The sequence below is a fragment of the Suricata suricatta genome, chromosome 14, assembly GCF_006229205.1.
Source record: "Suricata suricatta isolate VVHF042 chromosome 14, meerkat_22Aug2017_6uvM2_HiC, whole genome shotgun sequence".
In the NCBI taxonomy this organism is placed as follows: Eukaryota; Metazoa; Chordata; class Mammalia; order Carnivora; family Herpestidae; genus Suricata; species Suricata suricatta.
Genome location: NC_043713.1, coordinates 42,923,190 through 42,948,480, shown reverse-complemented (window position 1 = coordinate 42,948,480; position 25,291 = coordinate 42,923,190).

Sequence of the window (25,291 nt, the reverse complement as noted above, 5' to 3'; positions counted from 1 at the left end):
ATCACATAAAGAAACAACAGAAATTCTCAGGACATGTTGTTACAATAGAGCTGTGTGCCAAGCACAAAGCCTTGGTATCATCAGATGTAAACATGGATGTAGCTCATGAGTCTGCGGTAGTCAGCAGATGTGGGCTGGGCTCGGCAGGGCTGGCCACGCACCGTGGTCATCTGTGTGTTACTGGTTACTAGCAGAATAATTCTTGACAAGAACAATCTTGTCAGCTGGGCCAGGCTAGCCTAGACATGTTCTCGTGGAAAGTCACAGGGGCAGTTTTAAAAAGGGCACTTTTTAAGTGGCAGACACTTTAAGAAACCTCTACTTGCATCACAGCTGTGAATATGCACTGGCCAAGCCGAGTCACATGGTCCGAGTCGAGATCAGGGGTAAGGGAAAAACACTAGGGAAATGCTAAAGGTGGCTGGGTCCCATTGCAGAGGATGTGGATATGGGGTGGGGATGGTTATGGTGAAGAATTAGGATCATTAATGCAATCAGTGCACCGCATAAATGAAGCATCTAAGTAATCAGATGATGGGATTAATTGGAGAAGCCCACCCAAAGGAAGGGATTTTGAATAAGTGTTTAAACCAAGTTCTAAGAGAGCACATATAGGTGTATTCATCATCTGGTCTGATTTAAAAGTATCTCTACTTTTGCTATTATGGATAAAGGGATCAAAAGAGGACAGGATGTTGCAGCTTCTGTGTCCTGGAGTGAAATTATGATTCAGTTATTAACTCTGCTGCTCAGTAGCCCAAAGAAATAATGCCACATCCTTCGATTTGGCCTTATCTATTGTGACAAGGCTCCAGGGAGCTGATGCGTATGAAATTCATTTCATGTCTCATTCACAGAATGCCTGGGTTTTGAAAACACCTTTATGATGTTTCAGGTTTCGGTTACCTGGTGTGTGATCTCACAAACTCACAGTCTTCAAAAGAAAGAACATTAACTTCTCCTCAGAAGCTTGAGATTCTTTGTTATGGGAAACCCAGGAGGCATCATTCCAGGAGAAACACACAGGAGCACAGAGGTCACTTTTGATAAAATGCCATATATTCTAAGGGCAATAGAAATATGTATTTTATGCAAACTCAAAGTTGAATAGATGGTATAGGTTTAAATAAAACAGATTCAAATCATCCTTATGTATAATACATTAATGAATAGATCATAGTCTTCCCATATCAGGATTCTCAAAATAGTTTGTATAAATAAGAAAAGAGGCATTTTTTTAACAAGGCAGCAAACATATGAATAAATGTGCAAATAAAAACAACAACATTTTTAGACTCTAATAGGGAAAAAAAAATTACATTTTCCTTCCATTCCATGAGAAGAGATAAGAATACACAAAAGATATGAACAAATGTGTACCTTCCTCCCATTCCTTCTGCAGTACATGTCCAGTGTTGTCATTTTTCAGGTTTACTTCTTTCCATGCTTACCACAAATCACAATAATTAGACCTGAATTTTCCCGTTGGCTTCCTTTTTTCCCCCATCCAACAATCTGCTGAGAATAGGGCTCAGTGGTGAATGCTCAGTGGCGAATGCTGGGTAGCGAATGCTCAGTAGTGAATGATTCCTCACATCCACAGTAGACATCACAGTTTCATCTGAGGGCTCTTTGCACCAGAGGCTGGACCAGGTCTCTAATTCACCTTGACTCATTCTTTTGGTTAAGTCCACCGTGGAATTAGAAGTAGCAACATGAGGAAACCATTTTGCCCTCCCTGGCCCATTATTCCTTCCTCCATCTGTGCTCATTTAGCCAGTGCCTACTCACCCATCAAGTTTCAGTTCACTTGCCACCTTTCCCTGAAGCCTTCCCTGACTGATCATTGTTATTTTGACACATCACCTCCATACTCTCAGAAAATCCTGGGTATACCTCAGTGAAAGAGCTATTTGCACTGTATCATCTTCTGTATTTAGTTCTCTATCTCACGCACCAGTCTATGAAAGAGACGTAAATAAATGAAGAAAAGAGAACAACTAAACTGTGTTTTGTCTGTTGATGGCAATGAAATCTCACAGCACTGTGCATACAACGCGGAGCCTAACAATTTTGGTGAATGCATGCTTGCCTGCAGGGTGAAAGAGGGAGGGACTGAGTGACTTAGAAAGTGAATGAGTTGGAAAAGGAAGGGCCCGTGTTGGCGTGTTTCTTTTTATGCATGCTCCTCACCCAGAAAATAACCAACTGTTGGTGATATTTTTCAGAGCTTTATTGTAGCAACAACAGCCCAGCTAAAAACTACCGCCCTTATATAACATGCCTCCAAAATTCTTGGGCTAGGGTGAGGAGTTGGAGAAGCAGGGAGGTGCTGACAGAAGAGGTTTTATTTTTGGCCCCATTGAAATTAGGGAGGCTTGAAGTTTATTTATTTGGCTGCCCAAGGCACAACTACAGCAACAGGGCTTGGACTCACTGGGAGATCCCAGCTTAACAGTATCAGGTCACTTGAAAGTTCTGAACTTCAGTTCCTGCCCTCATACACTAGGGATAACAAGAGCCACTTTTCTAGACTATACTCTGAGGTACTGTTGTGACAAGCCACCCAGATCACTGTGTGTCTCTTAACCCAGGGGGCACTCTGATGGTGGCAGAACCCTTGCGGCTACTGGAGGCCCCAGAAGAAAGTTGGTATACCTTCCAGCATCATTTTATTCAGGAAGACTGGGGACATAATGCTTTTGTATTGAGATAAACATGTACATTACATGTATAGAATGCAAAATGCTCATGAATATTTATAATGCTCATGAATATTTATAGGACATCATAGGGCTTCAAAGACATTTCATGCCTGGGTCAGGGAGCAACAGACTCTACTCTGAATTACTCAAGGATTCATATTTACTGTTCTCTGCTGCTAAGTTAAAAAAGTTGAGAAAGCCCTGATTATGGTAAATGATTTCAAACACCTCCAAATATCCCATAACTGTGTAAGGTGGTCACAGCTTTAAATTTTAAAATTATCTATTTGCAAATTTTTCCTTAGAAATGAGTCCTGTGATTGGATTCTGTCCATAGATCCAAATCCAGTAGTGGTTAGGTGGTCTTATTTTATAACCCATGTATGGGATTCTTTGAGTATATTTACATAATTATTTCCCCAAGCATCTAATTAACTTATTTTTTGCCATTCATGAATGCAAACTGCGTCTCCTCTTGGCAGATCCCGATAAGTAAACAATAGGGATGAAGGGGAATGTTAGACTTTCCGCGCAGGCTGACTAATACATACAATAGTGGTAGCAACTCAGCTTGCAGAAAAAATAAATTGGAACTCAGCTAGTGGGGAAGGGTTTTCAAACACAGCATGCACAAGATGTTATTCTATGTTTGCTTTTAGAATTTGAGAAGCAATTCCATGTTGGTGTTCTGTGAGACTGAGAAACCACCACCACTGTTTAATTTCATATAGCCAGCAGACTCCTAGCAGACGCGATCAGATTAATAGCGCTGCTTGGAAGACAACAATATGTTTTTACCTACTTACACACAACGGAATGCCTCCCCTTACACACAATGTAAATTCAGTTGATTGTTAAAAGTTATGATATAAAAACCGTAAAGCCAAAGTATAGAAGAGAAATGTAAGTCTACAAGTACTATAAATACAGAAGCCAAAGTATGCAAGATAAATTATAAAGAGAGAAAGCAAGGCCTTTTCAAGGTAGAACTAAAATTTACTACGAAAAATACCTGACAAGAGGTGTGGGATAAGCAGATTAAAAGTATATTTGCATTTTTCCGGATTCTTTCTGCACCTGCTTCTAATTTCGTTTATAATTGCCAAATTTCTGTTTCATGTTCCTTGGGAGAGAGGTGTTTGGCTGTTTAGAGAGCATGTGTGCTCTGCTTCGTGTTCTAGAGATGTTTCCCACGAAAAGAAACATACAGATAGAATAGGAGGACCTTAGGGTATCAGAGTCTGGAAAAGTTTTAACTATCATTACTGTAGTTTTCTCTGAGTTCTGAAACTGAAAAATAGATCTTAGAACCAACACTTTCATTTTTACAAATTTGTTCCAGAGACCTAACTATCTTCTATCATCTACAAAAGTCCTGTCTTCCGATTTACCTTGAGAAACTGATTCGGCTACAGATAATTATGAGAAAGCCTTTTCTTTCTGTTCAAAACCCAAAGGAAGCCGTTTGTTTTTTTTAAAGCAATTTATTTTACAGACTCACCGGATTTAGTGATGAAGGAGTACTCATGCTTGATAAGTACTTTGGTCCTGATGATAAATGCCATGGTTGGGTATTATTTCTATTCAAGTGAACAAAACCCCAGAGAATGTGGACTGCATTCTGTGAATAAGGCTTTTGTGCAACATCGGTGGTCTGCCTGATAAAGTGGCTTGCTTGATCAAACTGTCAACAGGATCCCCACAATTCCGATACCAATGACCATTTGGTTGTTGAGAGATTCTTAACCCCTATTATGACTTCTGGATGAATAATCTAATGCCAGGGTCCAAAGACACTGAAATTGTATCCTGTAATCTAGTCTCCTTCACCTCTCAGGACAGATGGCCACCAATATCCAGGAGGAAGAGAAAGAGAATATTCCAGAGGAACTAGGGTCCACTTGACCAGAGCCACATGTTTTTAAAGAAGTCTCCTCTGAACTCTTAGGAGTATGAGAAATGCATACACAGTAAAATTGCCTAAGGAATTAATATTGGCTAGGATACTCAAAAGCATATAATTCAGGGAGCAAGCAATGCTAAAATTATCTGCGTGGATTTTAAGTTGTCAATGCATTAGCCCTTTTCAAAGAGATGCACACTGAAAATCGAGCCAGGCATGCATTCAGATTAATACTGGAATCCTTGAGGTATTAAATCTGGAATGAAAACATCACACTCAATCAAGATCTAGAGTAGTCTGGATTTATATTACATATAAGCCTTAATGAAGGTTGTTTTTAAGGTCTCAGATTGATATGCTTTATATGACACTGAAAAGATGTATTCAAAATAATCAAGAGCATATGGAAACCAATTTGACAACAAACTATTAAAAAATAATCAAGAGCTTTAGGCATAATTCCAATTTCAGTGGCATTGAGATGACAGTAACACTGAACTCAGCAGGTTATTTCTCAAGTACAGTACAATTCTTTTCCTCATAATATGGAGGCATCCATTTCAGGTTCTTTGAGGAAGGCACAAAATCAGATGCTTGCTCTGGTAAACAAATGTTACCACGTGTTTCCATTTCTACAGAATTGTTGTCATGGTAGAGATTTTAAATATATTTTTAAATGTCTATTTATTTATTTTTAGAGAGAGAGAGAGTGCAAGCAGGGGAGGGACAGAGAGAGGGGGAGAGAAAAAGAATCCAAAGCAGAGCACAGAACACAATGCAGGACTTGAAGTCATGAACCCCGAGATCATGACCTGAACTGAAATCAAAAGTCAGATGCTATTAAAACAAAAAGTCAGACACTTAACCAATTGAGCCACCCAGGCATCTCATGGTGGGGATTTTTAAACAATTTGTCCTTTAGGCAGGAAAAGAGTTGGAATGCCTGGGAAGGAGGACAAAGAAAGGCCCTAATGCAGGAGATTTTCCTTTCTTCTGAGAAACAGGAGAGCAGGAGCACATGTGTGAGAGGAGATACTGAGACTTCCATCCCATAGCTGTGTCACTGAGTGACTGAGGTCCTCACAAAAGGCACTTTGTCAGCACATCTAGCTGCTTCCCTACTCCTGCCATTGAATACATCAACACGCTTCTAGTTTTCCCGCATGTTAGTTTCAGCTACTCTTTCCCATTCTTTCCAGACTGCTGGAGTCCAGCTCCAGCAGGTCCAGAGCTCCCTGAAGGATGGACAGTGTCAGTGAAAGGCAGAGGGATGAGAGAGCCACGAGTTTCTTTCTGATCACCAGGCAGGCATCTCTGCACTGACCTGAGAGTCAGATTTATTTATGGTAAAAAATGTATGGGGCACAGCACAGAAGTGGCATTTGCCTTAGACAATAATTTTTGATGACAAACTTCTTTGGTATGTAAAAATTTCCCAGAACATGGATTGGTAGAAGACTCATGCCTAATCTTTATCAATAGTGATTGATGTAGAAGATTTAGATGCTTTTTATATGGGGGAGGGAGGTATTTTCAGCATTCAAATGCAAGACAATGTTTTTAGTATAGTAAAGGCAACACTTAGTTCTTTGTGAGCAGGGGTCAATAGCCTGTTTTCCTGAGGGAAAGAAAAACAGGTTTCTCAGGAAATGCAATATTTGCTCCCATAATCACAAAAGGAGAAATTCTTTTAATAAGTTCTTTCACAAGGTGCAGTCAGCATATTTCAGAATAAGGGGACAAGTCACTCCTGATACCAGTCAACAGGGTGCCTCGAGGTTCAATGCTCAAGCAAAAATAATTGAGTGGGGAGTAGACATCAGTCACCATCTGATGGCAGGAGGCCATGCAAAACTTGCCTTAACCTCACAAGGATTATTCTTAACCTAGTGAGTTCATAAATGGCTCCCAACACCAAACTGTTTTATTTATTTATCTTTTTCTCCACTGTTATAGAAAAAACATTATTCATTACACTTGCTAAAGAGGATAGACTTTATTCAGGGACCTCTGAAGGAGGGGTAGATGGTTTGCAGTAGGGAGAAGAATGGGGTTCAACTCCTCATACAAGGGCAGGAGGAGCATAGTTGGGTTAGTGGGTGGGAAATTATTCAGAGGAAACATTAGCCACTGAGACTCTTGCTAGAATGACGAATTAGAATTCTTGCTGAAGGCAGGCCAAAAGATAAGATATCAATGGTGGGAGATTTTCTCTAAACTGACTCAGCAAAGATTTTGCTAAAACTGGACTAAAGGGGCAACAGATAGAGTCCAACGCTGGGGCCTTGAGGGCTTAGAGGAGCCTGACTAGAGCAGGTCAAGGAGAGAGGTGTTGTCATCATCTGAAATAAAGCCTATGTTGGGGCATCTGGATGGCTCAGCTGGTTAAGCATCTGACTCTTGATTTCAGCACAGGTCACGATCCCAGATTATGAAATCAAGCCCCACGCTGGGGGTTGAACCTGCTTAAGATTCTCTTTCTCCCTCTCCCTTGCTCCTCCCCTGCTCTCTCGCATGCACATGTGCTTTCTCACTCTCTCTCTCAAAAAATAAAATAAAATAAATTAAATAAAACCAATGTTCCCTAAAGCTCTGCCTTCCAGAAGTGCTCACAGGAAAGGCATCTCTTCCAGATTCCCTTGGCCTTATAGAGACTAGTGTTTTCCTCAGTGTCTGAGCACAATCATAGCCTACACACTGGCCAGAATCCTAGGTAAAGCTGCTGATTCCAAACTAAGGCACAGGTCTTCTTGTTTCCGTTTTCTGCCACATTATTTCAGCAGAAAACTACAGTCATCTTTATTCTTTATATCTTTGTTGCCCCCCACCTCCAATGTGTTAGCTATTTCTCCATATTCTACCTCCAAAATATTTCTCAAATGTTTTATCTCCTGTGGCCACCATCTTATATCTCCTCACCATTTTCTCTTTCTTGAATTCCTACAACAGTCTCTCAAATGGCCTCGTCACCTTTTATCTTGTCTCCTTCTATTCCCTCCAAACTTTTCTACTCATAGGAGGCACAAATGACATTTTTGAAACAAAGTTTGTATCATATCCTTAAGAGAAAAAACCGTTCATTGGACTTTCGATTGCACTTATCATATAATCCAACTTCTTGCCTTGGTCTATAGATCCATGCAAGACTTGACCTCTGTTTTTCTCTCTAACTCATTTTGTTCCAATCTTCCTCTAGTTTTTTGGCCAACCATATGCCTCCTTTCTTTTTCCCTTGAGTCTCAGAGTAAATGTCCCCTCTAGAAAATATCCCTAAAATTGTCTCTACTCTTTTCTCTCTCAACTTGTTTGTTCCTTTCACAGCACTTGTTAAACTTGAATATTTTGTGTCTGTCTTGTTTCTTTGGCTGCCTCCCCCCAGAAACAATTAGCTCCATAAAGACTATAACCTGTCTTATTCATGACTGTAAAAATTGTCTGATACAAAGCAGATACTCAACAACTATTTTATGGATGAATGAATTAATGTCTCCAGGGCCTTTCCTCAATGTATCTTTGATGAGAATTTCTAGTTAGAGTACAGTAGTCTTGGGACACCGGGGTGGTCAGTCAGTTAAGTGTCTGACTCTGGTCCTAATTTCATGGTTCATGAGTTCAAGCCCCACATGCTTAGTGCTGACAGCGTGGAGCCTGCTTAGGAATCTCTCTCACTTTCCCTCTGTCTGCCCCTCCCATGCTCCAGAGCTTGTGTGTACTTTCTCTCTCTCTCTCAAAGTAAATAAATAAACTTTAAAAAAAGAGTACAGCAGTCTTATTCAATAACCTTTATGTCTTTGCTTTTAGAGAGGTTTAAAATTATTTTTAACAAATAACAAATTCCACACTCAACTTCAACCATATTCAAATTAAGTTCATTAATGAGTACAGTTGTTAATGAGGTACGCATAGCATGAATAAATGGAGAAGAGATGTGTGTCCAAAGAAATCAATTTTTATAAAACTATTTTAGTTTGCTTTCCATGTTATGGCACAATCTTGCCAACAAATAAAAATTCCGTGTTTACTGTTAGAGCCAGAGTGACTCCAGAGTTACCTGGGTTCTAACAGTGACCCAACGGTGAAGTAGACTTGCTCTTCCACAACCTCAGGTGTGATTAGGAGTGAGCCTGCCCTGAGGTTGTGTCTGTTCTGAACTGTCTTGGCAAGAGGTAATGATCGGTAGTGAGGGATGGCCAGTGCAGGGCTCAAAGTGCTTTGGAAGGCCAAGACAGCTGGCTGAGGCAATTTGGTCTCTGACATAAGAATTGGCAGGTGCCCGAGACACACACAGTGGATTACCTACCCTTTCCTAAAATAAATTCGGTACTGATCAGCATTTCTCTAGGGGTAATCATGAAATTGAAGCCTTGATCATGTCATCAAATATCCGTCTCAGGAGAATCCAAATTATGTAACCGGTATCATCCTGGTGGGTTCAGTCACGTACACATTCAGGGCAAACTTTTTGGATGAATTTCAGCAGCGGCTTATCCTAAAGAGCTGAATGTAACATTCATAGGCAGCTTCTTGCTTTCATTCTTTCAAAGGCCATATTAGAGTTTCTGTTATTAATGAGGAATTTTGTGTTACATTTTTGGAAGGGATAGTGGTACAGATGTAGGTAAACTGTGCTTTCATCCTAAGGTTTTATTTCTATTTGCAACCAGTCACCTTTTTAAAACGAAAGTCTCATTTGAATTAATTGTGACAGGTACCACCAAACAGTTTATGTGACAATAGGTGAGTGAATGTGATTAATATTTTCAAACACCTTTAAAAGGGGTAGTAATTAAAGTGCTTTCTGCAGAAATATCTTTAACAGAGATTGTCCACCATTTTTCTCGTTTGCTTAGCTGTAATTTTTTTCTTGAGATTAATACAACCCAGTTACTATAATTGTCTCTTATATTTGACTTTTAAGGATTTCTTTCCCTCTAGCTCCAGTTTAGTTGTTTTTTTTTTCAAAATAAATGCCAAAATTGAATATAATGATACAGATTTAGTCATATCAATGTAAATGATAATGAGACTATAGCACAGTATTAATGGAGGGAAAATTAGATATAAAGTCAGAATTATATTCTTATTCAATAAAGTCTTGTCCTGTGCCAGGCTCCTGTTTGTTTATTAATGGAGAATATGGTTCTTACATTCAGCTGAACACTGTGGTAGCTTTGGGAAATCTTGGGATCAAGTTTGAAAGTAGAAGCAAAGAGAAGATCAAACTATTATGCCAAGTTCATAGATTGAGAAGAATTTGGAGGGGAGGAACCTAGGGAAACTGAAGACAAGAGATGAGAAGAAAGAGGAAGAAAGAAGAAATAGAAAATAAATGAATGATTAAGGAAAACATCTCACGTAATGGTGTAGGTAAAAGACATTTTAAGAAGGATATTTAATATATAATTTCTACTTTTTTTAGTTTCTGCAATGTAAACGACTTCCATCTTCTAAATTTTTAGTAAAGTTTGCTATACTATTTCCCTTTCCCTCTCCATCCCTTGGTCCCTCTGTCTCTCTCCCTCCACTCCCTCCCTCCCCTCCTCCCCCTTCTTCTTCCTCTCTTTCTTCACCTTCTAGTTCTCCTTCTCTTTCTTCTTCTCTTTCCCCTTCTTCTCCTCCTCCTCCTCCTTCTTCTTTCTTCTTCTCCTTCTCCTTTTTCTTCTTTCTGTCTCTCTCTTTCTCAGTGTAAATCATAAAAAGATCCAACTCTAGGGGCGCCTGGGTGGCTCAGTCGGTTAAGCATCCAACTTCGGCTCAGGTCATGATCTCAAGGTTCCTGGGTTTCGGCCTGCATCAGGCTCTGTGCTGACAGTTAGCTCAGAGCCTGGAGCCTGTCTTCAGATTCTGTGTCTCCCTCTCTCTCTCTCTCTCTGACCCTCTCCTGTTCATGCTGTCTCTCTCTCTCTCTCTCTAAAATACATAAAAACAGTAAAAAAAAATTTTAATCACTTAAAAAAAAGAAAGATCCAACTCTACCCACACTACACATATGATAACATGGAACAAGAGCAGAATGCTGAAGACAGCAACATGATCCGTTACCTGGGCCAACTAAGTGGAAGTAAATCCCGAGCCACAGCCAGAGGCGGCCATGAGAGCATAATCCTTCTTTGATTTTACAATCATTTCAAAGTCATACCCAACCTGGAGAAATTTAAAGGAAGAAAATACCTCTATAACTTCAGCGAAGAGGTGAAAGCCTGCTGGCCAGCAGAGAGAAAGCCATCTCTAGAACTTTCTCAGCAACTAAGGCTAGCAATGTTTAGAGGGAGTATAGAACTAAGTTGAAACTCCCCAGACACAGTAAAAAAAGAGATCATTGCAGGAAGGGAAATTAACGAATTTCTGCAAATAGCATTAAAAGTCCAGATATAAACAAGAGGTCATTTTAATAGAAACTGATGTGGGATATAGGTGGGTAGGATGTGGGAACAGGATAACAAAGCAGAGAACTTGAACAAGAACAAGATGGAGGCCAAGGGCATAGAAACATCTGTCTACAGCCTCTGGAGTCTCCATTAGTTCTTTTGTGTTGAGTAACTGGGATTTAAGCAGACTGGCACAGGTATATTATTTGAGTGTTTTGTATTCAAGAAGGTCTAATATGCAACAAACCCATAGTGTAAGTTCATTCGTATTCAACTAATTCTATGCCTCTTTTCTGAAGTTCTAAATCTCTAAAGTTCTTCAAAATGTGATGAAGAACCTATTTGGACTGAGAGGCCCCTATCTAACAATTGTCAGCATGCTTCTGGAACCCAAAGAAGGCAATCAGGTTAATTACACCCCTCACAAAATAATGCATTATAAGGTTCAGTTGCACATAGGGTTCACATGGGATATCAAGTAAATAATAATTTAAAAAAAAAACAAAAACAGTGGAAAAGAGAGAAGACCAGGAAGGTACATCCACACAGTACTTATCCAATAGCTTCCCTGCTTCATAAACAATGAAAAATGATTGCATTTGGCAATACAAAGAGAATCGTAGATGCCTTATGTAAAACCCTTTTCCACTCCAAGGTTCATTATGAAAATCTTTACAAAAGCAGAAATAGAATGCTTCTTTTGAAGTATTATCTCACCCACATGCAAAAATTGGCTGGCCAACAAGATATTAAAAAAAAGATGAGATTTAATAATTGCCCTACATTTTTTAAAGGCTTTTTTCTTCTCAGATAATGAAACAATAATAACAACAAGCCAGAGAACTCTTGACACAGAGGGACCATCTCAGTGTCTCACAATAATCCAGATATACTTGCTTGTTATGGTTCCAAGTGATGTTCTTCTCTTCTATCACCATGGAAATTGACATCAAATTATTTTCAGTATATTTTTGAAAGGAGAATGAGCGCTTCTAGCACATAATAGAGGTATTCATACCATGTAATAAAACTGACCACTGTGCTAATGGAAAGCAACTTGATGATGAATGGTATTAAAAAAAAATCTTTATTGCCTGAAAGAAAAATGCATTGCTTTGCTTTGTAGGAAAACCTACTCAACAACTCCGCAAGAAGTGAGGAGGAGCAGAGAAGCTATTCAAGTTTTGCTCTCACATCCGAGGGAGAAGTAGTGAGATGAAAGATTTCTTTTCAATTTTAGTTTCTTTTTATTTAAAAGCAAAAGAGGAAAGGATATACTGGCTTCAGATGTATCTGAATAGAGTAGATGAATTAATAAAAGTTGTACATACTTGTAGTCGGAAGGGAGTGTGTGAAAAGGAAAAGCAAGATGCCGCTGGTTGATGAATGCCCGAGGCTTTTTGAATAAAGAAAACATTAACATTCAGATGCAATCTTAACCAAGTGGTCAGTTCAATGGCACGATTAGCTGGTGCTCTCCGGAGGAGCCACGGAGGGGCAGAATAGCTGACTTTCTATCAACTATATTGCCTCGTCCCTTTCTTCCAATTAGAGTACACATGCCTTGAAATTTACCTTTTTTTCTCTTTTGTGTAATTATTTCATCATTTCCTGATGTTTGACGGAGAGAGACTTTCTCAATGGTTTTTTTAAATCACATGTAACAGGTCATAGATTAGTGCTCCAAGGGCTTATCCCCATTTGTATGTCTACCTCACTTGTTATCTGTGGAATATTCTATTTCCCTGGGTTATGGGCACAGCCAGCCCTGTTGCAATGAAACTTCAAAGAGGGCTGATGACGCAAGAAAAAAATCCATACCTATGGTGGGGCAGGGAGATGATGCACCCAGAACATAGATGTTAAGCCCAGGTAGTTTACGTGATGTAGATCCACTGACCACCTCCTCCTCCCATTTATATTCTTTTAAATGGGTCTGGGCTCTTTTGGTCAAGTGGAGTCCTTAGTCCATGCAAGCTCCTGAGACCACGGAAGTCTGAGCAGGTCACCCTGAGAAATGAGGGAGGCCTTGGGGAAATTTGCATGCATGTTAGTTATTTGCACTGGTGGATTTGTTTATTCAATAGTGGAACAAAGTAAAAAGGTAATCCCAGCCAAGCCCAAGTGGTCGTTTTAACCAAATTCTAAGCAGAGATAAGCCTGAAAGGGACCAGCCTGGCTCATTCACTTTTTGCCCCTTTTGTTCCTGTTGTGACCTGCAGGGAAGATGCAAGACATTACTACTCAGCTCTCAGTCTGTGCAAGAAAATGGTAGCTGACTCTGCAGCCCTGTCCATTTTAATGGCAGAAATTTAGAGCGGCATCCTGTTTCCCAAGAACCTTTTGCTGTAGCTTTTTACATGGTGGAAGAGGGAAATACTTGTGAGATTTTTCAGAATGCAATATGCTGGACCTCCAAATCAGTCTAGCATATTTTGGTGTCTTTAGTCAGAATATTTGAGAGTATCTCAGTGATTATTTATGTTACAGTGTTATGCTAATATTCTGGAAGACTCAATCAAGTTCCCCTTATGAATCTGATATAACCCCTATCACTTACCTTTACAGTTGATGATTTCCCCCCGACAAGAAATGCATAGAATGAGGGGGTGCTAATTGTAAGTGTGTCACATTGAGATCTGTGTGTAATCTTTCCCCCAAATAAATTCACAAATTACCACCAGTAGAACAGTAATGTTTCCCAAAGAGAACTACTCCCTGAAATCACCACTAAAAACAGGGATAAAACCCACTTCAAATGTATAGTGGGTTTATTACAGACTCTCAATGCTGCCAACCTTTTCTGCACCAAAACAGATTTTTTTTAAAGCATTAACACAACCTTCCTGTTTTAAATAGACATTAATAATTGTGAACGAAAATGGTGGGGTTGGTAGAGAGGTAAGTTCTTCCAAGATATTTAGATAGAAAAAGAAAAGGATATAAAAAAGAAGAATCATATGAGCAGAGGGCTGAAGCCAACATAGACCATATATTTAATTATTGGTTCAGGTAGAAAATAAAGTCCAATAGAAAAGCCATTGGAACTGACCTCTAAATTTCTTATATATAAAAAGTATATATATAAGAAATGTGTTCCTTTTCTCTTCTTTTAAAATACCACAGTTAGACCCAGCCTAGAAAAAACAGTAATCCCTGGTTACACACACACACACACACACACACACACACACGAGTATTAAAAAAAGAGATCTATTGTTGTCTATCTTATATTAAGCTTACACTGTTTTCATGGGTATCTACTTTTCTCTTTTCTACAGATGAGGCATATGAGGTTTAGATGCCCAACCTGGAGTCCTGAGGTCAGAAAGTCCCTAAGCAGGAGAACCTAGGTTCAGACAGGAGAGGGACCTATGGTCTTCCAACTGCTTTACTCTGCAATGACTCAATACCTGTAGAGTTTGCATTGCATAGTGTTGTCAGTGTCTACAAATTCCACTTGCTTCCATAAAACTACAAAATAGTAGTATGACATTAGGGACACTTTGAAATTGTTAAGAACAACAGCATCATTTTTTTTTTTTTGTATTTCATCCTAAAGTTGGCTAACGGCTTAAACATACATCAGTTCTTTACTGTTTAAGACCATCTTATGATGTACGATCTTAAATGGAGACAAAAAAAAAGAATAGGAGAATTAAGATCCATAGGACACAGAAGAAACTCAAATCTCATTTCTCTAAGTCTAGGGTGTTTGGGATTACATCGTGACTAGCTCAGTATCCCTAGGAATCCATCAGTTCATTTATTCCAAACATATTTCGGAACGTTTATTCCGTGTTGGGCACTGCACTAGTGTCGAGGCTGTGGTAAGAAATAACCAAACATGCTTCTTGCTGTCATGCAACTCAGCAACAGTGAACAAATGCATTATGTACTGCCATATGTGCTGTGAAGGAAATTACATGACACAAGGAGAGTGTGTAAGGGCAGGGAAGGGGAGTCTGATCTAGTCATGGTAGTCAGGGAAGGAATTCCTGGAAAAGTGATATTGGAGATAAAATTAGAAGGCTATATACAAATGAATCATGACAAGGATGGTGAGAGCATTCAAAGATGGCAGCAAAGACGTGAAGGTTCAAGAGAACATGATGAGTTCAAGAAACTGATACATCCCTCATGGCTGGACTTTGGGAAGTGAGAAGGTGATTCTTTTGTAAATTTATTAGTTTTTCATAAGTATTCATAGGTGAGATTGTGCTACAGTATTTTTGTATATTCTTTGTTAGCCTTGGTATCGATGTAAACTTGTTTCATAAACATACATGGAAATTCTTCTTACTTTTGCAGTGCTCTGGAATGGCGAAATAATGGCTGAGAATATCCAACCTTGCAAGGTTTAGGAGTGTTATGCTATCAGCCACTCAGTACTCAGGGTCATTTTTTTGTGAAAGAACTATTTTATAACTTTCTCTAAATCTTATATGAAACTCTATCGGGAGAGAATTTCTACCTTTAGATTTATATCTAAAATGTAGATCTATTGAAGTAAATTTTGATAAATTGCATTTTTCTGGGAAGTTAAACTTTCATATAGATTTTCAAATTTATCTACATAGAGTGATGGAAATAAGTCTTGGTTAAAAAGTAATTCCTCTTAAAAAGTAATAAAAAATAAAAAAATAATTCCTCTCTTGACGAACTCTCCTTATTTTATGACGTTTTGCTTTCTTCTTTGATAAAAGTTCAACTTGCTAGAGATTTATCTATTTTGTAACAAACAAGACTTTAGATTTATTAAGTAATAATAGTTTTATTTTTGTTTACTAACACACCGATTTCAGTCTTTTTTCCTTTCTTTCTTTGTGTTTGAGATGCCTGTGAACTTCCAGGTGGGGCTTTCAGGTCAGCAATTCCATTTCTGTCTGGACCTCCAATAGAATTTTAAATGGAGATATAAATTTGAATATACTATGTGGTCCAGTTACTATCACTATGTAAGTTTCCCCCAAACTTAAGAGAAAGGAAGAATCATTTGATTATGCTCATGGAATCCGAGTCAGAACGCAAGGCACAGCAGAGATGGCTTGCCTCTGTCCCATGACATTACGCCACAGCTCGGAGGCCTTGAAGGTAGAATTGTTCCTCAACAAATGCAGACTCAAATTATCTGCTGGCTCCTGTGTTCGGTGCCTGGTGCCCAAGCAGGAAGAGCTCCACACCTAGGACTGCCACTGGAACAGCCAGTCTTTCTCTGGGGCTGTCTCCCTTGCAGCCTGGCAACGTCAGGAAAGTTAGACTTTTTACTTAGTGACTGGAGACTCCCTGCCCTGAGTGTTCTAGTAAACAAGACAGAAGACATTGCTATGTATGTCTGACCCTTAGAATTACTCAGAATCTATCCCATTGAATACTACTGGTTTACGAGCAAGTCGCAATTCTGGCCATGTTTCAGAGAAGGGCATTTTGATTTTACCTGTTAGTTAGAGAGTAGCAAGATTCTACAAAGGCTAATAAGACATGGGATATATTCGTGGCCATCTTTAAAAAATACAGCCTCCCACAGTACGTATCTCACCTGAAGCCCCTAATCATGGATCAGAAAGCCTCAGAGCAAAACAGTAGAGGGCCTCAAAGTTGGATGTGTATTCAGGATCACCTGGAAGATTTGCTAAAACTTAAATTGTTACTGAGCTTCTGATTAATAAATAGGGCTTGAGAGTCTAGGGTGAGACCTGAAATGTACATTTATAAGTGAGTGTCAGGTGATTTTGATGCTGCTGATTCTGATAACTTCACTTGGAGAGCCATTGGACTAGAACAAGAGGAAAAGGAATGTGGGAAAAACTCTGAAGAGATCCAAGTAAAATGGAATAAGCCAGTGAAGTTTACGAAGAATAAGCACATAGTGAAGGTGTCATGTCATTGAAGCCGAAAGGAGAGAGCGTTCCGAGAGAGGTCAAGGTGGGGAAGAATTTTCTCCTGGTTAATTCCATTACCCAAACTTCATTATCTTTCTTTTCTCCTATAGTTCTGAGAGTTTCTAATTTAATTCACATCAGAGGATAGGATTTACTTTTACTTTATTTTGACCTGAATTCTATATGTAGACCCTTCTGTGGCACACACATTTCAAAGTCAAAGTTTTTTGAATCAGATATATAAATCAAATAATATGTCATAGGTACAGGGATTGAAAGCCTCTAATTTTCTAATTTTACAAAGGGTGGTAATAATCCATTATTATATAAGATCGAAGATCAATTATATTTTACATGATAGGAGATATAACATTACCCTTGCACTTGAATTTGATTGCAACTAATTCTCTGGCAATCTACATGTACAATAAAACAGGAAAGTCAAACTAATATTCTGACTAAAAACTAACCAAGGTATTTTCTGATTTTCTCACTCTGTATCTACTCATCTTTGCTCACCATATCATCACTCCATGTTCGGTATGAGACATAAATAGAGCCTAGTCTAAGCAAAGGAAATATTTCTAGACAAAACTGTTGGAATTACACCTTCTTTGAGGGAACGGAGAGAAGGCTGTTACAATTTTGTAGGAAGTGTTTCATTTGGCATTGAAAGGCTCCTATTGGTTTAAAAATGGAAGAGAAAATAAAGAGCTAGTGATGACATCAATAAAAGACTTGAAGTAAACAAATTTCCTTGTAAATGCCTCCACCTCAAAGTTAAGACTTTATATTGTTCTACATGGAATGGAAAATGTTGTCCCACAACAAATCAGTGTATATAGTTACATACCTTGCACTCTGACACAGCTTCTAAATTTTCTTGTGGCATTAGTTATTCTTTTATTTGATATTACAACTTTCACATAAATTTCAATAAGAAAACCCATATGTATCTTATCACATCTTGTTCCTTCCTACCTATGACTCCAGAGACAGGTCAAGATGGAATAAGAGAGAGATGACAGTGTCTAAAATTAAGGCTTCATCCCCAACTGCAATTTTATAATCATATTTTTATTAATAATGGTCCCCTTTTTAGATCCTCTTTTACATCAATTTATACTTGAATTTAGTAAGAAAGCCTATCCCCACTCCTCACAGGACAGGGCTGGTTGCTTAGGGACAACAGTGCGCTAACGCTGAGGACCACAGGAAGACTTTTTACTGATTACATCACCCATTGGCAGTTAATCATGCTAACTAGACCCATACCCCTCACCACTGGCAGGGGACAGATAAGAACTGGGGCCCCTCACACCCAGCCTGCCCACCTCCAGAGTGGCTCAGGAGCTTACAAAGGGCAGGGCATTCATACAGTAGATGTTGATCATGGTCAGACATGGACTGGGAGTAGGGAGAGAGGGTGGAAGGAGGTGGTGGCCAGACACGCTCATAGAGTTCAGTAATGGCAGTGAGATGTACATAGAATGGCTGAAATGCAGGGTGCCTGGGTGGCCCAGTCAATTAGGCTTCTGACTCTTAGTTTCGACTCACATCATGATCTCACTGTTCATGAGCTCCAGCCCCACATCAGGCTCTGTGCCGACAGCTTGCAATTTCTTTCTCCCTCTCTCTCCGATCCTCTCCAGCTTGCTCAATCTCTCTCTTCCTCAATAAATAAATAAACAAATAAATTTAAAAAATAGCTGAAATACGAGGTTGAAAATGAGCATTTCTCACATGTTAATAAATACCAAGATTCAATGGAGAGGTAGCTATCCACATTGATGATATAAAGTAAAAGAAAAACAAAGGCTTTTGCAAAATAAATAAATAAATAAATAAATAAAGGCAGCAGGGAGGGACAGGGGATAGTGAATTACTGGAAAATGTTGAGAATATTATTTCCAAGTTAGGCTGATCTGTACGATTCCTTTTAGCCCCTTCATTATTTTGCGTTTTCTCTTTGTAAACATAGTATGGCATTGAAATTGTCGTTTGTTCCCATATGTCACACACAAGGCTGGAAAGCTGGAGTTTTCCCGCGTCCCTCAGTGGCAGGGCAAGCACTTTTGTGCTAGTCAAAGATGCGTGCTATGCAGTTTTCTCTTCTCACCATGCATTCGTGCAATTACTCAATTCTTACACACAGGCAAGAAAACAGATAAACACGTAGCTGTAGACTCTCAAGAGGAAGAAAGAGATCAGGGTTTTCTTAATGTTCCCAAGTACAACATAACAAAGAGTTTTCAGACTCCCAGACCATTTCATCCATTTTGAAAAAGCAATAAGGTAGACAAAGATATGCTCATTTCTATTTCAATAATAATATGTGTCAGGATCGTTTTGCATGAAGGTTAGCAGAGCCATCCATCATTTCAGCAGAACTGCATCTTTTCTTGTTCAGCATTGATAGATTTTTATTTTAACCTTAGAAGTTCCTCTCAAGAGACTCTATTAGGGACACTGTCATTTTTTATTCTGCTCGGTTACTTCTCCTTTGTAAACTTTGATGTATGCAGACAACACATTCTGGCTAGGGAAATTTAATTAGGTAAGTCTACAAATTAATTGTTGCAATTAGACTGCTTCTAACTGCCTGGTGTTATGAATTTATTTATGCAGTAATTATTATCAGATGGTGGGGATAAAAAGCCTACAGAGTTAAAGGTGCTACCTTTCAGATGTATACACAGTACTCCACATTAATTAGCCACAAAAACATAAAAACAGGTATTTAAAAAAATGAAGAGGAAAGGAAAAAAAACTTGCCTTTGTAGTCTGAGGCCCACACAAATTTTGACAATCAACTTGTTAACAAAACCTAAAGAGGATTGTTTTCTTTGTCTATTGGCAACATTCAAAATGTTTGACTTTACACAAATTACCATAAAACAATTTGCTAGTATATAAACTAGACGAAAATACAAACTCCAAGTCTACTATATAAAAGGTGTCTAGTTTTTGTTTGTTTGTGGTAATAATTACCAGGACAAATTTGAAGAGATTGATGATTTTCAGTAACTTTTGTCTTTAATTTTTAAAATCGTTTACCTTGACACATTTTATGGAAAGCTCCTAAGGATAGAACAATAGCACCTCAAATCATAGTCTCAAATCTTTTCTTCTGTAAGAGCGGCGTTGTGGCTTTTCCTGGGAAAGAAATATCTAATACCATCATTTACAAGAAAGTTGGGGGCACCTGGGTGGCTCAGTTGGTTAAGCGTCCGACTTCGGCTCAGGTCATGATCTCATGGTTCATGGGTTCCAGCCCCACATGGGGCTCTGTGCTGACAGCTCAGAGCCTGGAGCCTACTTCAGATTCTGTGTCTCCCTCTCCCTCCACTTGTCCCCCAGCATGCTCTGTCTCTCTCTCTCTAAAATAAATAAACACTAAAAATTTTTAAAAGAAAGCAAGTAGGGAGAGGCCACTACTGGTGAAAACAGAAGCCTGTGCACAGAAGTTTGGCAGTCAAACAGGAAACTGAGAGTAAGTCATTAGTAGAAATGTAAGTTGGTATAATTTTCTTTTTTTTTTTTAATGGTTTTTATTTCTTTTTTGAGAAGACAGAGACAGCACTAGCAGGGGAGGGTCAGAGAGAGAGGGAGACACAGAATCTGAAGACAGGCTCCAGGCTCTGAGCTAGCTGTCAGCACAGAGCCTGATGCGGGGCTCGAACCCACGAACTGTGAGATCATGACTTGAACCGAAGCCAGACGCTCAACCGACTGAGCCACCCAGGCGCCCCGGTATAATTTTCTTGAAGAGCAATTTTGAAATGAACTTCTAGTCACTTTAGAATACTCACTACTTTTGACCCAGTAATTTAAAAAATGGACTTCACCTTAAATATACAATATCAAATTTTAAAATAACACAAATAGGGGCTCTTGGGTGACTTAGTCAGTTAAGCATCTGACTCTGGCTCTGGTCATGATCTCTCAGTTCCTGAGTTCAAGCCTTGAGTCGGGATCTGTGCTGATAGCTTGGAGCCTGGAACCTGCTTCAGATTCTGTGTCTCCCTCCCTCTCTGACCCTCCCCCACTCATGCTTTGACTCTCTCTCAAAAATAAACATTAAAAAAAATGAATAAAATAAGATAACACAAATACTCATCTCAGCATCAATACTAATGACTCCCAAGTCATAGCAATTTATGTGATCAATAATAATAATTATTAATTATTGTGCATTCAGGACTGAAATAAGCAACTTGTCATTTATTATCATATTCGTTTAACAAATATTTTCTTTTTTTTTCCCAACGGATATTTCTAATCCCCTTGATTAAAAAGTGCAAGACACTTTTCTATGCCCTCGAGCCACAGATGGAAAAGTTCCTTCTCTTGGAGAGCTTGTATTCCTTTGAGGGAAGATACATCATATACAGGTCAAAAAATTGCTAGTAGTATTTTAAAACAGCATCTGAGCAGCAGGAAAATGAAGCCGATGAAGTGCTGATAGTGTTCGGTGTGGGAGAAGTTCTGCTCTGGACAAAGGAGGGGGCCTTTCTGAGATGGTGATATTTGATGAGAGACTCTAAGAAGTGAAGAGTGAACGCAGTGCGGGGAGAAAAGAACACCAGGATTTCTTCTATATTACGTAATACTGACCTCCTGATATTTTGCAAAAGAAATAAAAATAAATAAGTTGAGATTTTCAAACTCATACGTATGTATGAGTATTTTATATATGTAAAACCATGTAAATTTTACATAATTCTTCATAATTTCAAAAATATAAACGTATAAATGTACATGACATCAGCTAACCCACTCATTCATAGGTACAAAAGTCGAACGAACATCATCTTTCTGATGGAAATGATTTGCCAATAAAATTATTAGTGGGAAATTATTGCTTGAAAACAAGCGAGGCACCTCACACAATGAAGAAGTTTTAATTAACACTGAGAGTTTCAAAGGTCACATCATATGGTATATTTACTAAAAATCAAAGCTCATTAATGTTGTCATTATTTGTACCAAACATCATTGTATGCAAACTTTTCAAACAAATTTTCAAAATTTGTTCTGACCATCCACTGTGGAAGATGACAGCGAGGAGGAATTTTTGTACTAAGGCCAAATATTTTCTTCTGACTCTTCTAATACTCCCATTTCTTGTTAGAAATCTTTGATAAGAACTTCTGGAAAACCTTTTCATGTTTAATTTGGTATTTTTAAAGGGACAATAGTGTTTTTGTTGAGAGGAAAGTGTCATTTTTGATCACTGGGCTTTTTTCTTTTCATATACATTAAATAATTCATTTTTGGGGGAGGGGAGGAAGAGCGAGGAAGAGGGTGAGGGGGAGAGAGAATCTTAAGCAGCCTCCATGCCAAGCCTAGGCCAGATGTGGAGCTCCATCCCATGACCCTGGGATCATGACTCAGATGGAAATCACGAGTTGGATGCTTAATCGACAGAACCACCCAGGTGCCCCAATAGTTGAATTTTTATCTTGATTTTAAAAACACCAATAATTGCAATTTCAGATTATTTTTATTGGTACAATGACAGTGTGATACTAACAAAAGTGCCGGAATTTCACTTCATAGGAATAGCAGACACACTGTAATTCTGAGGCACAGAAAACCAAGCATCAAAGCTCCAAGGTGGGAACTAGCAAGGACACAAATGTCCCCAAAGGTCGTTGAAAAAGAGAAGAGGGGCTGGATCTTGCCCTGGAGCTGCAAGCCAGAGACAAGACACAGGGCCCCATGGGTTTATGCAAATAGCATGGATTTATTCTAACAATTGTGTTTGTACAGGTTTGTAATTTAACTGAAACCTGATAATGATATGATACAAACTTGTAATAAGGATACAAAATTATGACACAGCATGATTTTTACTATGACTTTAATGATGACAAATGGGAATTAAAAAAAAATAGAATAAAAACCAAAGTAAAATGCAAACATGTTTCCTATAGGGGTATCATGCATGTTCATAACTGTCCCTACTTTTCTTAGGTTAAAATCTTTTTCTGATCAGTCTGTGTTATTTGTTAATGGAAGAAACAAACTTTTAAGAGAATCCAGCATACTTCCTAGAATTACATAGCAAACTTCTAAACAGATAAACTACCACCTGGTGGGTACCTGGTTCTTTCACTGACCATTTGCCATGAAAGAGCTAAGTGGGAAATACAAAAAAAAGATGAGGCAACAGAAGGAACCCAGATGAGAAGCTGGTGGGATCGTGCCAACAGCATGTTCCTCTAGCGTGTCCCCAGAACTCTAGATATAGGAGACGAAACGTGTCGTTCACGAAGTGTCTTTCTGGTCAGTTCTCTTTGAGGAACACTCATCATAATACACCCCCTTCCAGAAGTGCCTAGGATAGAGTCACAGACATAAGCTGTTGAACAACTTGGGAGTAAGAATACAGAGGGATTTTATTTAACTCCGGTTTTCCTGAATGTTTTTATCTAGAGGAAACTTGTGTTTTCCTTTCAGAACAGTTTGGGGACTGGTTCCGAGGAACACAAGTTTGGGGACCACTGCTCTGGAGAAAGGCCACACCCCCTTGAGACTATCTTTCTTAGCTTGTGAAGTGTAATTGAATGGAGATTACGAGGTTTGTCTCAGACCTGAGCCTGAACTGTAATGGAGGCAAGTTCTGTCCTAAAACGAGGGCTTTACCCTTAGGCCTTTAAAAGACTAAGAGGTATCCCCATTCGAGGTGATGAAAATATCTGAGTTGGATTCCCCCATCTCAATATCCAAAATCCAAGACACTATTAGAAATGAAATTGGTGGGGAGGGGGTACACCTGGGTGGCTCAGTTGGTTAAGCTTGGTTTCTCTTGGTTTCTGCTCAGGTCATGATCTCTCAGTTCCTGAGCCTGAGCCTTGCGTAGGGCTCTGTGGTGACAGCACAGAGCCTGCTTGGGATTCTCTCTCTCTCCTCTCTCTGCCCCTCCACCCCCCTCAAAAATAAATAAATACACCTGAAGAAATTTTTTTAAAGAGAAATGAGATTGGGGAGTGGATTCAGTCAAGAAAATGGACATTGGAAATGGAAGAGAAACCAAACCAGAGTGTGCTTTAGTCATCTTACGTTAACAACTACTAGCCCTTTCAATTCCCCCAAAGTCCTCACCCTTCCCTCCCTACCCAGCTGGTTTTGGGTGAGTTTCACAGGTTGTAGTGATATTTATGCTGCCCTTCATAATGTCAGTGAGTTACCATTAATCCTTCATTGTTGGCTCCTCTCTGCCATCTGTTTTCTCTTCCTTGAGCTGTGGTCCATCCCCCACACCCCCTCAGCCGGCATCCACACATATCCTTTCCTTTTAATGTGCACAGAGATACTCATCTTTGGTTTCTTTGGGGACAGCACTGGCACTAACATTTGGTCATCCTTTATCGTCTTTAGGTGTGTCAAAACTCCCGGCCAAAGATAAAATACATGGTGGCAATTGAGGTCAGAGCAAAATATATAATAATTTACAGTACAGAACAGTCAGTTCGGAATAGTACTCTAGAATGGTTACTGGTGGAGAGAATTTGCACTAAAACTCATTGGCCGAGAACGTGCAAAAACAGTCTGCTGCTGCTCTAATTCTTTGGCTCAGAGCACAAGATAATGCTCAAAACACAGGGGAGGAGGAACATATGTATATATATACTATGAGTGTACTGAAATGGACTGCTTTATCTGTATGTAGCAGAGAATCATTCACAGAGGGAGATATTTATCCTGAATGAGCACTATACAAGGATGCTATACAATGGGGTCAGAGGCTTCTGGTTGACTCGGTTGAGCATCCAATTCTTGATTTCGGGTCAGGTCATGATCTCATGGTTCATGAGTTCAAGCCCTGCATTAGGTTCTGCACTGACAGTGTGGAGCCTTCTTGAATTTCTCTCTCTCTCTTTCTCTCTCTCAAAAATAAATAAATAAACATTCAAATAAAATAAAATAAAATGGGGTCAGCCTATCCTCCAAAATGGCTTTTGTGGTGAAATACTTCAAAGGCTGATTTTGTTTTCCTTGCACCCTCATAGAATGATATGTATTGAAATGCCGCTCTTGATCAGAAGGACATAATTTGGAAGAAATGTTGTTTGTTACATCATATTTTGTCAGCCTAACGTGGACCCTGTAATCCCCAGAATTAAAACATACTACTAGCCAAAACATGAATAGAATATAACCAGTTCAAGGTGTCTGGGTGCCTCAGTCAAGGTAAGTGTCCAACTTTGGCTCAGGTCATGATCTCACGGATTTTGGGTTCGAGTCCCACATCAAGCTCTGTGCTGACAGCTCAGAGCCTGGAGCCTGGTGTCTGGAGCCTGGCGCCTGCTTTGGTTTCTGTGTTCCCCTCTCTCTCTGCCCTTCTTCTGCTCACTCTTTCTTTCTCTCTCTCTCTCAAAAATAAATATTTAAAAAATTTAAAAAATGAAAAAAAAGTAACCACTT